The sequence below is a fragment of the Schistocerca gregaria genome, chromosome X, assembly GCF_023897955.1.
Source record: "Schistocerca gregaria isolate iqSchGreg1 chromosome X, iqSchGreg1.2, whole genome shotgun sequence".
NCBI lineage: Eukaryota > Metazoa > Arthropoda > Insecta > Orthoptera > Acrididae > Schistocerca > Schistocerca gregaria.
In genome coordinates, this window is record NC_064931.1 from 500,116,127 (window position 1) to 500,130,923 (window position 14,797).

General features: G+C 42.0%; 1 protein-coding gene across 2 annotated transcripts in view; it reads left to right on the forward strand.

Annotated features, from left to right (window-relative positions):
* The first annotated feature begins 985 nt into the window (after positions 1–985).
* Positions 986–14,797, forward strand: part of LOC126299118 (elongation of very long chain fatty acids protein AAEL008004-like) — a 131,427-nt gene continuing 117,615 nt past the window's right edge. Inside the window, exon 1 of one of the 2 annotated variants that reach the window (XM_049990817.1) lies at positions 986–1,185. The gene's annotated coding sequence lies outside the window, so the exon portion shown is untranslated. Of the gene's footprint in view, positions 1,186–11,001; positions 11,023–14,797 lie in introns of those variants that run through there. The other variant, XM_049990818.1, reaches the window with a different exon arrangement.

Genomic DNA, 14,797 nt, shown 5'->3' on the forward strand with positions numbered 1-14,797 from the left:
GAAAACTGTTTGCCGGACCGAGACTCGAACTCGGGACCTTTGCCTTTCAGGTGCTCTACCAACCGAGCTACCCAAGCACGACTCACGCCCCCTCCTCACAGCTTCACTTCTGCCAGTACCTCGTCTCCTACCTTCCAAACTTAACAGAAGCTCTCCTCCGAATCTTGCAGAACTAACACTCCTGAAAGAAAGGATATTGCGGAGACATGGCTTAGCCACAGCCTGGGGGATGTTTCCAGAATGAGATTTCCCATCTGCAGCGGAGTGTGCGCTGATATGAAACTTCGAGTCTCGGTCCGGCACACAGTTTCAATCTGCCAGGTAGTTTCATATCAGCGCACACTCCGCTGCAGAGTGGAAATCTCATTCTGGAAACATCCCCCAGGCTGTGGCTAAGCCATGTCTCCGCAATATCCTTTCTTTTAGGAGTGCTAGTTCTGCAAGTTTCGCAGGAGAGCTTTTGTTAAGTTTGGAAGGTAGGAGACGAGGTACTAGCAGAAGTGAAGCTGTGAGGAGGGGGCGTGAGTCGTGCTGGGGTAGCTCAGCTGATAGATCACTTGGCCGCGAAAGGCAAAGATCCCGAGTTCGAGTCTCGGTCGGCACACAGTTTCAATCTGCCAGGAAGTTCCATATCAGCGCACACTCCGCTGCAGAGTGGAAATCTCATTCTGAATCCTCTAATGTTATCTATTGTGAGATGTGTCTAAAAGAATTACTCATTCAGATTTTGTTAGTCCCGAAAGTTCTATTCATGCTTATAAAACGGGGCATACATGGGTAATTACGCAGAGTCCCAATTTTTCGCTTTTCACTAGTCTGAAGCGTGTTGCGACGAAGGGACGCTATGCGAGCAATGTGCGAAGTTCACAGCGGTTCACTAATCCGCTGGAATTGTTTGTGGGAGTGAACGATTGGTAATTGGGACAGTACAATAAGACTATTGTTTTGGGCTCATTACCATATGTAAAACTCGGGTCTAGCCTTTCGCCAGTCCCTTTCGGCAGTGCAGTCTGCGCAGTAGTTCACTAAAGACACAGAAATTTCAGCTTGTGTGTTTCGGATGTCCCAATTTAAGATTTGACAGTTGTTTAAATAGTGAGTAAAAGGATTTAGCACGTGTCTCGAGCTTGGAACGCTATCGTCGTGGATCAGAAATTTTATGGTGAACACGGACTCTTGTAGAAGGTATGCTCCAACATTAAAAGTATTTGAAGTATTTCTTACGTCTCCTAAAGTAATGTCGTTCGTCCAACGATGTAATTCACTATAAATCGTTTGAGTAACTCAAACTGTTTCGAGGAGAATGCAGATCTGAAGGAATAAAGTGTTACTGGCTCCTGATGATTTGCAATATAAAGCAAACAAGAAATGAACGAGAAAGAAAGCGAAAACGGAATAATGCATTTTATGCTCCCTACTGTGTAACTGTTTCCTGTATTTAATTTTATTACGAAACATTTAAAAGGATTATAGAAGCTTGTTGACTAGTATTTACTTTAGTTACTTGAACGTTCCATTGACGATGTATGCGAAATCTCACTATTATGCGAAACGAATAAAATATTACATATACATACACAGTATTATATCATTTCTTTTTAAAGTACAACACAGTGTCTGTGTTGTGCGCGTGTATGTGCGTGTGTATGATTGACGGACTGAAATCATTGATTCAGAGCAACTTACTCGAGAAAGAAAGTTACTATGAAAATTTTCGAAGCTATTTTTAAGAACTAGATAAACAAAAAATGAATCATATAGATTTGATATTCTTTAATACTATCATAGGTTTATACCTTCAGATAAGTTTCATATTTTATGCGTCACGTAGTTTGTGCTGGCGGAAAAGCTTGCGTCTGGTACATAACAGATGAGTAGAAAATATAAAATGTAATATGTAGGAAAACATATTTACTCAGATGATTTACGGCATAAGCTTAATAAATGTTTTGTATGTTACTCAAACCTGATATTTAAAAACTTTCTTGAATATATCAGATCATATATATTGCTCGAATTAGTATGCCGGTGACAGTATTTCTTAATGCGTGGCAAGCTGTCACTTCTTAATGTTAACTACATTTTCGTTATCCCGGACAGCTTGTAGGATATATCATCATTTCAAAATATGGGATTTTCTACAATTAAAAGATAACCATGGAAACAATATCCGCATACCAGCATTAACATGTAAAATAAGTACAAAAATCCGTGTAATTCCAATTTGTTTGCAGACCTTTATTCCTTATTTGGTCTGCTGTGCTGATGTCAGCGTGTTGAATTAATTTAGCGTGGGTATACACGCAATTAGATAAGACGTCTGTAGAGGTCGTTCCACGAGGGGATCTATTTGCATAAAGATACAGAATGGAAACATTTGCATTCTTATTAAAAGCCTTGTATAGGAACTTGTATGACCTGTTTGAAAGAGCTTTGGATACTTAAATTAACGAGTCCTCCATATGCGTGCCCCTTTTCTTATGGAACATTATGCAACCTATATCCATTTACTTTGTTAGTAATTCCTCAGTTTTCGTTTCCATTTATATTGTTGCCCAGTTTAACATTGGTTGAAGAGCGTCCAAGGATCCGTGCTGAGTCTATACGTTCTTGCTTAGAGCAGCCAATAAAGAAATAAAGTTAGAATAGGAAGCTCGACAGCAACGGTCAGTTGAAACTTAATTATTTGGCTCTGAATTAAGTGTCCGACTCCTTGCCTGAGCTGCCAGAATACTAGACAGCCATTATAAGGACACTAGCTGCTATATCAAGCAGAGGCAACACTTCCCTGTTTGTAATAGGATTCGAGCAATGCCTACTGAGCCCCGTGATAAAAGCCGTCACTAGTAACCGCGAATCCTGTCTGTCAAGCATATCTCTTTCCAGTTATCCCTTAAGCGGAAGATAAAGTAAGGTTGGGTCGACAGCTACATTTTACATGAGAGATTCTCTTGAGGCTGATTATCAAAATAAAAGGAAGAGACCGATTGAATTCCGATGTCGGCACATAGCCAACTCCTCTCGAATACCACCAAAGAGATCACGCAGATTAAAGCACCCATCAGGCAGGCTGATCGTCATCAACAGTGTCACATGCCTTCATTTAGTGCAACACTGAGGGGAATTTTGGGACATTAGTGCGTAGTTTGGTAATTAGGAACACAGTGCGTTTACATCTCCTACAGTTACTTACAAACTGGCCATGAAACTCTCTTCCATCAGTAGAATTCTAACCCGTTCCGTTCGCATTTGGACACGGAGGCTGGTAACATCAGCTGTGTAGCCCAGTGAAGTCGCTTTCTGATCCTTGTTGACTATGCACATCTATTAACCGCTGTATAAGAAGAACACTAGGGGACTGACACGTGTGTCATTGATTCCAAGGAGGGCTCGGCATTCCCCGTCAGTCCAAAAGGCTTCGAGACGTAATAAATAAAAAAATTGAGTAAAGTTAAGGTGTCGGTTGTAATGCTTCAGGCGTTCTACATAGTCTCCCCCACATTAGTGAAACGCTCAGTACGTTCGCATCAACATGTGAAGCTGTCGTAAAAGTCCTTCTTTGGACTGTGTGCTGATACACCTTGACACGCGCTTTACTCTTCTTCAAAACATTTAATTATTCAGCGATAGCTCTGCATGAGAGATGACAGGTTTTCAAACGATCGCGAATTTTCTCATTGCTTCCGCCAGATGAACTTGAGATGGAGCGCCCTGATCTCTCGTTGTCCTCGCGCGACACCTATCCTCCTTTACAAGGTTTAAACTCCTCAGATATTCGGGCACAACTTAAACAATTATCACCGTAAGCCTTTATCACCGATTTAACTGTCTACGTAGCCGTTTTACCGAGTAAAGCGTGAAATCGAATCACTGTTCGTTGCTCCTCTGCGATTTGTGACACAACAGTGTTGACACACTACAGCCGCAAGCTCGCTGCTTAGCGCTGCGGCTCAGAACTGATTGGTCGAATGGACATAGGTTGCTTGCAGTTGTTAATTCAAGCTGCCACCGTAGTTACTACGCTGGCGTGGTTTATACGTCAGGAATATCAGTGTCGGAACATTTTGGACGGACCGTACATACATATCCACTAGAATCTATCTTTCACATCTACATCTACATCTACATGACTACTCTGCAATTCACATTTAAGTGCTTGGCAGAGGGTTCATCGAACCACAATCATACTATCTCTCTACTATTCCACTCCCGAACAGCGAGCGGGAAAAACGAACACCTAAACCTTTCTGTTCGAGCTCTGATTTCTCTTATTTTATTTTGATGATCATTCCTACCTATGTAGGTTGGGCTCAACAAAATATTTTCGCATTCGGAAGAGAAAGTTGGTGACTGAAATTTCGTAAAAAGGTCTCGCCGCGACGAAAAACGTCTATGCTGTAATGACTTCCATCCCAACTCGTGTATCATATCTGCCACACTCTCTCCCCTATAACGTGATAATACAAAACGAGCTGCCCTTTTTTGCACCCTTTCGATGTCCTCCGTCAATCCCACCTGGTAAGGATCCCACACCGCGCATTAATATTCTAACGGAGGACGAACGAGTGTAGTGTAAGCTGTCTCTTTAGTGGACTTGTTGCATCTTCTAAGTGTCCTGCCAATGAAACGCAACCTTTGGCTCGCCTTCCCGACAATATTATCTATGTGGTCCTTCCAACTGAAGTTGTTCGTAATTTTAACACCCAGGTACTCAGTTGAATTGACAGCCTTGAGAATTGTACTATTTATCGAGTAATCAAATTCCAACGGATTTCTTTTGGAACTCGTGTGGATCATCTCACACTTTTCGTTATTTAGCGTCAACTGCCACCTGACACACCATACAGCAATCTTTTCTAAATCGCTTTGCAATTGATACTGGTCTTCGGATGACCTTACTAGACGGTAAATTACAGCATCATCTGCGAACAATCTAAGAGAACTGCTCAGATTGTCACCCAGGTCATTTATATAGATCAGGAACAGCAGAGGTCCCAGGACGCTTCCCTGGGGAACACCTGATATCACTTCAGTTTTACTCGATGATTTGCCGTCTATTACTACGAACTGCGACCTTCCTGACAGGAAATCACGAATCCAGTCGCACAACTGAGACGATACCCCATAGCTCCGCAGCTTGATTAGAAGTCACTTGTGAGGAACGGTGTCAAAAGCTTTCCGGAAATCTAGAAATGTGGAATCAACTTGAGATCCCCTGTCGATAGCGGCCATTACTTCGTGCGAATAAAGGGCTAGCTGCGTTGCACAAGAGCGATGTTTTCTGAAGCCATGCTGATTACGTGTCAATAGATCGCTCCCTTCGAGGTGATTCATAATGTTTGAATACAGTATATGCTCCAAAACCCTACTGCAAACCGACGTCAATGATATAGGTCTGTAGTTAAATGGATTACTCCTACTACCCTTCTTGAACACTGGTGCGACCTGCGCAATTTTCCAATCTGTAGGTACAGATCTATCGGTGAGCGAGCGGTTGTATATGAGTGCTAAGTAGGGAGCTATAGTATCAGCGTAATCTGAAAGGAACCTAATCGGTATACAATCTGGACCTGAAGACTTGCCCGTATCAAGCGATTTGAGTTGCTTCGCAACCCCTAAGGTATCTACTTTTAAGAAACTCATGCTAGCAGATGTTCGTGTTTCAAATTCTGGAATATTCCATTCGTCTTCCCTGGTGAAGGAAAGAACAATGGTTTGTTACATGAATGAGTGGCTATAGTCACGGGAAGGCTCTAGATGTGATATCAGTCGTGTGTTGAAGCCTATGCGGTGATTTGTCTCTATACAGTAGTGGTAGAATTGTGTTCGTGACGTCCCACATTCGAGACAGTCATGACTGGAAGTACTGAAGCCCACAATCGCTCCGCATGGCTCTGTGGTGGAGACATGAAATCTAGACAGTGATGCTCTTAGAAGTCCTCGTTCCAGTGTAATCTCCGAAACGCTATGACCCATTATCTTGCACCGATTATCATCCCACTTTCAAAGTAGACCTCGCGACGTGCCGCCATGGTCTCACAGATGTGTCTAAGACATACTGTTTAGATGTCGTTTCTACTCTCGCGCCATGAACCGCATTTAGCTGCAACATACTGACGTCCTTCACGGCACAACTTCAAATGATTCAAAATAAGACAACCTTTTTCTACACTTTTGGCACTTTACTTTTTAAATAATAGTTGCATACACGGTATCATCATAGAGCGCCTCAGATAGCGAAATAAATCTCCTATTGTTGGTTACTCTTCCACAGACTCAAATAAGGACTTCCGTATTAATAACCTATCATCATTGCGACCCAAAAAATGGCCAACAATAGAAAGACAGTGATCCCTTTTATGGTCCACAAATCTAAATCAGCGAACTAAAGATTTGGGAAGACACGGTGAAATTCCTTATCGACTCCAAATGCCCACTGTCAAAAGTTTTTGCCAAGCATGAGGCTATACTCAGGGTACAAATCTATGAAGTCATGCTATTTCGAAATGAAGAACCTAATAAAGACATAATACTCTGGAATGCCGTCATACTGCATTATCATGATTCATCAGAACGTCGTCTCACACGTAACTCGTTATCACTGAAGTTCAAGGGTATGGTTGGAAAATACCTCAACACGCTTTCTGCTGTCCAGTTTTTTCGCAATAGTTCTTTCACATTTGTTGATTCATGAATGACAAAGAGCATAACCCAGTTCTTTTAGCAGTCGCCAAAAGTTTCGTAACTTACATATGGACGCAATTTCAACTCCGCCTACACAAACCTACACCATAGGAGACATCTTCTCTGTCACAGGAAAAATGTTTTAACAGTTAGCAGAAGAGACTGTAGGCTACGCTATTTACGCTGGATAAACATCATTACATTTAGTAGCGGTACATTATTCAGTAATAGATTCTAGTGACAAGCGTCGGTGGCACTAGTTTTTTTTAATATAATGTAGGGTTCAGGCTTATTAAATGAACAGAGAATATAAATAAATATGGTATTGCAAATTAAAAACTTCAAATATCTCTAAAATCATTCCATATTTGATATCAGTGCCAAGTGATCGTATAACTATTTCTCCTACCAGATGTGAAGGACTGGTTTCGAAATGATAGCAGTAAAATGATCACCTTAGCCTCGAGCTACATCAGTACAAAATTGACGCAACTAACTTTTTTTTTCGTTTTCAGTTGTTACTGTTCACCCTTAGTCGACATACAGCAGATGCGCTAGTTTAGTTAGGATACAATGAATTGAAGAATATGCAGTTCTTGGAGGGTGATCATGGGACTTCTGCGTGGAGTTGGAAAACTTACGGAAAACCTAATGATCACTGTTTCCTCAGTCTAATGAAAATTTAAGAAAGTAATTATAATTTTATATTAGGTGACATAAGTAACTTGAATTTTCTACAAGCTGGCAGTTTTTACCAATATTATGTCTTTTATCTGTTTGTCATTAAACCCACCGCGCCGCTCGGAGTGGCCTCGCGGTTTAGGGCATCATTTCACGGACTGTGAGGCCACTCCAGCCGGAGGTTCGAGTCCTCCCTCGGGTATGGGTGTGTGTTGTTCTTAGCATAAATTAGTTTAAGTAGTGTGTAAGTCTAGGGACCGATGACCTAAGCAGTTTGGTCCCTTAAGAATTCACACACATTTGAACTAACCCACTGTGATACGAGAAGTTAGACAGTTTGCCAGTATTCACGCCGCAAAACTTTTGTGAGATATGGTGGCATGGTACGATGTACAGATAATGATAAAATTAAGCTTTCCCTGTATATTTCACTTTTATATATAAAGATCCAAATTGTTTGCAACGATAGATTAGGTAAATACAATGGTAAACATTAACAGAGAATCATTATTCAAAGACACACACAGATGAGTTCGCAACGACAGTTAACCATAATGCCAAGACCAAGCTTATCGTAAGTGCAAAAATTTGTAATCTATTGTACTACTTATACTCTTGAATTTCGTGGTTACTGAGAACACAACGAAAGAATCAATTTCCTTTCTTCGAAATTAAGATGAACTAATAGTTAAAATTATGTGCATCTAACCCCTAATTATTCATATATACACTGTCTGACGAAAAATATCTGGTTGTTATCCGAAAAGAGTGCTGTGTACTCAGTCACGTCTCTATACATTTTGATCTCCACACACTGCCGACCCTCGTAATACTCTCCTTCATAAATAGGAAACTACGTTTGGCATCTATACCACATGATTTTTTTCTACATCTGTATCTGTAACTGGAACCGACACTGAAGAATACGAGAGATGTAAATCATGGAGTAGGGTAAGTGATACATCACACTGATAAACATTGAGCACCAGCCGACGTCGTGTTTCGATCCATGAAAGTTTTATGCATTGAAGACTCAAAGTGTATCACGGTATACTGCAACGAGAGGCATTCATAGAATATCTTGTGACCTAAGTACGCTGCAATGCCTATGAAGAAACGTTCAGATTGAGAAATGAAACTGTGAACATGGTTCACATGGAGAGGTTTGTCCATTTACACGGCAGTATCAGGGCAGAGAGTCGTAAGGCTATTCTTATCGTTTATTAATTTAATCTAACTTATACACTGGGAAATCACACAAGATCATTTAAGTAAGACAGAAACAATATTTAAAAAAACGGGCGTAAAGGGTCAGTTAAAAAGAAAGTGATATAAATCATAAATGTCACAAATAATCACAGTTTTCATGTACTGTATTACATCTTTGGTCACATTGACGAAGTTGGACCGCTATCCTGACTAAGACCATAAAGGATTTCTTTCTTACACTTCATTTAATTTCTATAGTCCTCCAAGGTCACACAAAAACAACAGTCAACCGTATAAGTACTCATATCATTAAGCCCGCCTGGCTAGCGGCGCGGCCTAACTCGCTGCTTCCCGAGCAGGAAGGCGTGCCGGTCCGCGGTACGAATCCGCCCAGCTGATTATTGTCGAGGTCCGGTGTGCCGGCCAGCCTGTGGTTGGTTTTTAAGACGGTTTTCCTTCTACCTCGGTGAATGCGGGCTGGTTCCCCTTATTCCTCCTCAGTTACACTATGTCGGCGATTGCTGCGCAAACACTGTCCCACTCGCCCGTACACCATAATTACTCTACCACGCAAAAAATGTGTGTGGTAAGTTCTATGGGACCAAAGTGCTAAGGTCATCGGTCCCTAGACTTACACACTACTTAATGTAACTTAAACTAATTTACGCTAAGGACAACACACACACCCCCATGCCCAAGGGAGGACTCGAACCTCCGTCGGGGGGAGCCGCGCGGACCGCGGCAAGGTGCCCTGGACCGCACGGCTACCCCGACGCAAACATTTAGTGTTACACTCGACTTGTATGAGACGTTCCCGGGGGGGAGAGGGGACCACTGGGGGCCGAACCGCACAATAACCCAGGGTTAGGTGTGGGGCGGGTGTACTGTTGTGGCCTGTTGTGGGATTGTGAACCACTGAGGGCTATGGCGGGACGAAGCCTCTCCGTCGTTTCAAAGTCCCCGGTTCAATACACACACACAAACTCATCTCATTAAGCCACATGACACATACACGCAGTTGAGCCGTTCAAGTGAGAACCTACCCCAATATTTCAACATGTCCTACGGAAACCAATGTATATATTCGGTTTGGGGTGACCGACTGTATTCTTATACCAATGCGAAAGGTATCTAGGAACCTTGCTTGAAAGCTGCCTCACACAGTCACAAGGCTATTCCTTTTCCACCAAGAGTATGGTAACCTGCATATAAAGTGCTCTGGTCTTAATGTATACAATAAAAAATGGATTAATAAGCAACCAGTTGCATTGAAGAAATGCAATTTCCTTACCGGTTTCGGGCACTTAGTGCTCTTCTTCAGAAGATTATACCTATCACACGAATTACAAGTGTTAGCAACAATATGCATGTATCAAAATACCCTGCTCATGTGGATTATAGTGTCTGTACGAAATTAGTTTACTGATTTTGTACAGACACTATGAACCAGATGACAATGGCAGTTTGCTGTACGCATCTTATTGTTGACACCCGAAAATAATGTGGTAGGTATAACCCTTTTGAAGAAAGTCACCAAGTGCCAGAAACAGGTAAGGAAATTAATTTTTTATACAACTGGTTGCTTATTATTTCGTTATACATGACTACAGTTGCTGAGGATGTATAAAATACTAAATTTATATGATATGTTTGCCATATATCATTTGAAGTTCAACCAAAATAACATCATTTATTTCTCGTAGATAAAGCAGGAATAGTACTTTGGGAGCTGAGTACTGTCTTCCGCTTTCGAGTATAATTGAGTAATTTACTATTCCTATGTAAAGAAATCGTTTCAGTTTTGACATAGTTCCAATGAAATAATAAAAATCAACTGAAATAACGAGATTACCCAAAACCATTATTCATTTTCATAATATTTGAAGCTATATTTTTCATTAAAGTTGCCTCACATAAATACACAAATTTTGGAAGCTATGTTTGTCATGCCAAATGTATAGATATTGTGATGCACAGCAGCCAGTGGAGTTCTCTTAATATCAAACAAGTAATGTACGTAATGAATAATTTCTTGTAGTATATTCTTGTGATAATGTTTGTAACTATGATTATTACTTCTAAATTTATATTCCTTCAAATTAAGTATGTATACATATCTGTACATATGATAAATTACAGCCTCCCGCCATGTGTTTCTGTTCATATGTAAAGACTAATCCTACGAACTACTATAAGTATTTTGAGACGATTTTAGCTAATAGGTAGACTAGGGATAAACATGGAAGAGCGAAAGAAACTGATACACCTACCTAATATCGTGCAGGGCCCCCGCGAGCATGCAGAAGTGCCGCAACACGTCGTGGCATGGGCTCCACTAATATCTGAAGTAGTGCTGGAGGGAATTGATACCATTAATCCTGCAGGGCTGTCCATAAATCCGTAAGAGTACAAGGGGATGGAGATCTCTTCTGAACAGCACGTTGCAAGGTATAACAGATATGCTGAATAATGTTCATGTCTGGGGAGTTTGGTGGTCAGAAGTAGTGTTTATGTTCAGAAGAGTATTCCTGGAGCCACTCTGTAGCAATTCTGGACGCGTGGGGTGTCGCATTTTTCTGCCGGAATTCCCCAAGTCCGTCAGAATGCACAATGGACATGAACTGATGTAGGTGATGAGATAGGATGATTACGTTCATTTCACCTGTCAGAGTGGTACTTAGGTGTATCAGAAGCCCCATATCACTCCAACTGCACACGCCATATACCATTACAGAGCATCCTCCAGCTTGAACAGTCCCCTGTTGACATGCAGGTTCCATAGATTCATGAGGTTGTCCCCATATCCGTACACGTCCATCCGCTCGATACAATTTGAAACGTCACTCGTCCGACCAGGCAGCATGTTTCCAGTCATCAATAGACCAATGTCGGTGGCGAAGGGGCCAGGCGAGGCGTAAAGCTTTGTGTGTTGCAGTCATCAAAGGTACACGCATGCGCCTTCGGCTCCCAAAAGCCGTATGGTTTAATGGTTCGCATGCTAACACTTATTGATGGCCCACCATTGAAATCTGGAGCAATTTGCGAAAGGGTGGCACTTCTGTCACGCTGAATGATTCTCTTCAGTCGCCGTTGGTCCCGTTGTTGCAGGATCTTTTTCCGTCAGCAGCGTTGTTGGAGATTTGATGTTTTACCGGATTCCTGATATTCACGGTACACTCGTGAAATGGTCGTAGGGAAAAATGCCCACTTCATCGCTACCTCGGAGATGCCGTGTCCTATAGCTCGTGCCCGAATATAACACCACGGTCAAACTCACTTAAATCCTGATAACCTGCCATTGTAGCAGCAGTAACCTATCTAAGAACTGCGCCAGACACGTGTTATCTTATTCAGGCGTTTCCGACCGCAGCGCCGTATTCTGTCTGTTTACATATCTGTGTATTTGAATACGCATGCATATACCAGTTTCTTTAGCGCTTCTGTGTATATACAGGTCGTTTCCGTAAGAACGTGTAAAACATAACAGGACATAATGAATGTTCCATTGAATAATTTGAGGTAGAGAACGTGTGGTCGGAAAAGCCAGCTTAAGTAGATAGCGAAGTAAACTTGTCTACCGCTTTGTCTAGCATTACTGTTTTCCATCTCATTTAGAACTAACATGTGTGCAAGTTTACCCGTACTGTGCTGTTAGTTTTCATGTACATTCTTTAATTCCTGCAAGGAAACAAGGAGAACGAGCCTGATTAGTAGGAAGTCGTGTTGTAGGTTTTGTTTACTTTACTTGTCCATAAGGCGGCTCTGTTGCATTTACATTCACCCATATCAGAAAGTGCTATGAGTCAACAACAGATCCGTTCATTACTCAGTGCCATTAAGAGACGTACAATACAATATTGCGGGTCAGTATCGGTACAGTTTCGCAAAACTCACTGACTTGCGCCTTGTGTATGGGGAAGTACTTTGCAATGCTCTCGCTGCTGTAAACCTGGGCAGGGAACGATTTCCAAACAGGCGTCATCCCTTACGACGAGTGTTTATTTCTCTCGATCGACGGACGAGGGAACTGGTTCATTGGAAAAAAGAAACTTGGCAACATGAGAACCACCGATTTTGAAGAGGAGGTGCTGGAACGTGTATCGGCGGACCCCACTATAAGTACGTATTCGTCGTACTGCACGTGAAATGGGCGCTGCATTTACTAGCGTGTGGCGAGTAATCCACAAACAAGAATTACACCCATATCACCCAGAACGAGTCCATACAATGCTTGTGACTGTCTTTACAAAAAAAAAAAAAAATGGTTCAAATGGCTCTGAGCACTATGGGACTTAACTGCTGAGGTGATCAGTCCCCTAGAACTCAGAACTGCTTAAACCTAACTAACCTAAGGACATCACACAGATCCATGCCCGAGGCAGGATTCGAACCTGCTACCGTAGCGCGGCGCGGTTCCAGACTGGAGCGCCTAGAACCGCTATCTTTGCACAAATGGTCGCATTGTGTCAGTGGCTGCTCGGATAATCAAGTAGATTTCCTCCAAATCTGACGAAGCCTCATTTGGTCATGATGGTATTTCAAACAGCAGGTATACCCGTGTGTGAGATGAGGGAAACCTCCAGGATGTATTAAAGTCACACCATCACGTTCGTTTTGCTGTGAATATCTGGGCCGGCATTGTAGGCGACAATCTCATTGGGCCATATCTTCAACCTAGCCTTCTGAATGGTCACCTGTACTTGAGGGTCGTGCAAAGGTTCTGTCTGAGTTGTTGCAGAACGTACCCATAGCAGTTCACGAGAGGATGTGTTTACTACATGACGGTGCACCGCCTCACTTCACTGTGGATGTCCGCAACCATCTCAATGCTGTATTTCCTGGTTACTGGATTGGAAGGGGAGTTATTGTTCCATGGCCTGCAAGGTGACCTGACCTGAATCCCATTCCTTATTTTCTATGGGGGTATCTAAAGTCTCTTGTGTATGAGACCCCATTGGATATGGAGATGGAATTAGTTGCCACAATTGTAGCTGCCTGTGAAGTGATTCGAAACACACCAGATATATGTGTCACGGTGCGTCAGAATCTTGTTTCGCTGATGTCATGCTTGCATCCAGATTGGCCCGAGGATCAATGATAACATGTCGCCTGGTCAGATGAATCACGTTTCTTGTAAATTTGCTCGATGGTCGACTCCGAATACGCCGTAAAACAAGCCAACGTCTTCTCGAAACATGCACCACACCACTTGAAGCAGGCTAATGGGGGCCGTATTATCCTAGGGTGGAACATTTATCTGGAATTCTATGGGATCTGTGGTAAAGTTCGGAGGCACCATGAAAACTGTGGACAACGTGAGCATTACTGTGGGCCACCTGTATCCCTTCATGCTTGATGTCTTCCCTGACGGCGGTCTCATCTCCAGAAGTATAACTGTCCGTGTCACAAGGCTGCAACCGTGCTACAGTTATTTGAGGAGCATGAGAGTGAACTCACGTTGATGTCATGGCCGCCAAATTCGCCTGATATGAACCTGATGAGAATCATCTACTCAAACCATCGGCTCCTAATATGCTGAAATTGCCTGACCTGAACGCAGACGATTGGTGCCACATACCTCCGGAAACAGACTAAAAATCCATGCCACCCATAAGCGCTGATGTATTGCATTTCTCATACGTTTTGAACAAGGTATTACATTAAAACAACACATCAGTGACCAATTAATGAAAGTATTATAATGTTTGTTTCTTCCCATAGCTTCTACTAGAAGCAATAATTTCAGCTTTGTGTTACAACTGGGCAAAGGAATTTGACAAATTTTGTATAGTTCTCAGTTGTGAATGCGAATCGTAGCTCCTGACAACAGGAATGAAAGAAGTGAGAAGTAATAAAGAAGCTTATATGGAGGATGTTAAAATAAAAAAATCCGTGATAGAAAGTAATGTAATTGGCAGAAATTAAAATTAATCAAATGAGAAAATATGTAATTTACCACCACAGAAAAAATAAAAATATATATAGTGTGACACACAGTTCGAGGTCAAAGTGTCTTTCGGGGGAAATATCGTAGTTTCCAGATGTACGACTACGGAATCTATATGTAAGAACATAATCAGTGGATCGAGCTGTGACAAGTACTGCAGTCTGATCGAAATGTCAAAAAATACAGATAAATCGTCATTTGTATGGGAGTGATACTGAAGTAGTCTGTATTTTGGGTTACATGTCTGCATCTTCGAACACACAGAGGATGAACCTA